Raw genomic sequence first — 2,616 nt, forward strand, 5'->3', positions numbered from 1 at the left:
GGTTACATGTATCAGTCATTAAAAATCATGATTGGTTTCAAATGTGAAAATCTTGCACTTTTCTTTCTGTCTTTACCAAGTCCATACATCACTAGTTAACTAGTAGGGTTTGAAATACTCCAACTACTGTGACTAGGGGTGGGAACCTCTGGGTACCTCACGATACGATACAAAGCTCACGATGACAAACATCTCACGATATGACGAAACTGCGATTATCGATATATTTGTCAGAAGTCAATCTATGATAATCTATGACATAACACAAAAAAAAAGATTAAGTGAAAAAATACGATTTTTATTTTCTATCTCTGAAAGACAATAATTGAAAAAGTGTCCTATGAACAGTGACACTAATTTAGTGCAGCATTTCTGTAAATAAGTGTCAACATACCAATGTAAACAAATAAGTATCTGCTTTTTATAAACAACAAATAGGGTCTTTATTACCAGTGACACCATTATAGTGCAATATTCCAGTAAACAATATATTGGTTCCTTCAAAAAACAGTGACAAAATTTCTGTGAAGACCTACCCGCACATTTGAGTGAAAAAGCAGAAAAGGTTTTGAAAATAATAAAATAAATCTTAAATCCAAAAAAAGAAAAAAAAAACTTTTTTTTTAAATCAATACTTAGAAAAAACATTGCGATATATCGCTGTATCAAGATATTGTCACACTCCTAACTGTGACCGGGTGACACAGTTTCTCCTACTAGTTACCTAGAACACTAAAATAATTATTCACGAGAACAACTAATTGACTAGTTAACTAGTCAGATGAAGACAGATATCAACAAGTTTACTCGTTTAAATCCTTTAAACCAACTAGTTCAGTGGTTCCCAAACGATGTGCCGCAGCACACTGGTGTGTTGTGAGGCAAGTCCGGGTGTGCTGCGGGATTTTGCGACAACCATATATTTATTGCAATATACAACTACACAAAAATATTTTTTTTTAATTTACTATTTTGTATGCACTCATTTCATAACACAGAGACACTATATATATATATATATATATATATATATGTATATATATATATATATATATATATATATATACATACATATGCTGTACCTATTTTTTAATATAAATATTTCATGAGTAATACAGTTGTTTTTGTCACATTTTATTTGGCATTAGTAAATAATGCACATTTACAGATATTGTACATGATATGAATGATAACACGTGTTATAAAGGATATTTTGCACAATAAGGGTGCCTTGAGATTGTTACTTAGATGTGGCTTGGGCACAAAAAATTTGGTAACCACTGAACTAGTTAACTAGTGTGCAATATGTAAATGAGGTGGGTGGAATTATAACCAAATCCTGGGTCCTGATTTGATGTTATTTTTTATTTTGAGAGCCTATTGAAAGCCTCAGTCTTGACTTAATCCCCACTTCCTCGTCATTTTGTGCAACAAGTGACATTTTAGATCTAACTAGTCTCCTAGTAAAACATGTAAGTCTCACTAGTTGACTAGTATTACTCGTAAAAACAATGCAACTAGTGTATGTTCTCTTACTAGTTAACTTGTATCCCAACTAGTTAACTGGTAAGGTTAAAAATAGTCAAACTCGTTTAACTCATGGACATCTTGGCTCTAACTAGGTAATAACTACTAGTAAACATTTTGAGGCTCACTAGTTAACTAGTAAACACAAAATCTATGTTATTAGTTAACTAGTGGATATTTATCACCTTACTGGTTAACATGTAGGGGTTTTTCCTCTCTACTAGTTTACTAGTACATGTTTCAGTGTTCTACCAGTAAACTAGTGCAGTCAAAGACCTCACCAAAACTGGAAACTGAGCTTTGATATCAAAGATATCCAATAAATGTTCAATCAATCGGCTTTCCACATGCACCCACAGTCTTTTCTGAATTACATTTCCAGACATGCGCCAAGCAGGGCATTAAAACTATGCCAAAATCTGACAAACACACACGCAAAAAAAACAAAAAAAAAACACGTGTTTTATTAACTCCCAACAAATCACAAACAAAAAGCCAGTTTGGTTTGCAAATAGAAAACATTCACAAACTAATGCATTTTGTATTGCAAATAAGAAACGTTCCTACACATTCCTATCAAACATTCCTAACAAACAATAATGTTTTACATAATCAAAGAAAATATGTCATAATTTACAAAATAAATCATAAATAATAGTACAAACTAACATATTTCAAGTATAAAACAGGACATTTGTGTGTGGATTGCAAGGTGGAAAAATATTGGCACCAGAAGTCATGTGACACTATAGTTGAAACCAAAGGTAGTTCGTATCATTACAATTATTTTAATGTTTATATGATAATGTTATATGAATCAAAAATATTTTGAAAACAAAACTGCTTTAAGATGGAACAAGCCTGTCAATCCAAACATTTCTGGGGGATTGGGTCAAATGCAAAGAATAAAAAAAAATACATTTATTAGTTTTTTTTTCGTGTTGATAATTACTCTCTAAGTTTTTCGTTGTTGTAAGAATAGTTTTTTGTACTTGGGGATGATAAATTAATGAATTAATCCATTGTACTTAGAAACTATACTTAAACATCCTGTGCGATAGATGGCGCTACTTTAAGCTAAATCGTCTT

This window comes from Gouania willdenowi, chromosome 9 (assembly GCF_900634775.1).
Source record: "Gouania willdenowi chromosome 9, fGouWil2.1, whole genome shotgun sequence".
Lineage (NCBI taxonomy): Eukaryota > Metazoa > Chordata > Actinopteri > Blenniiformes > Gobiesocidae > Gouania > Gouania willdenowi.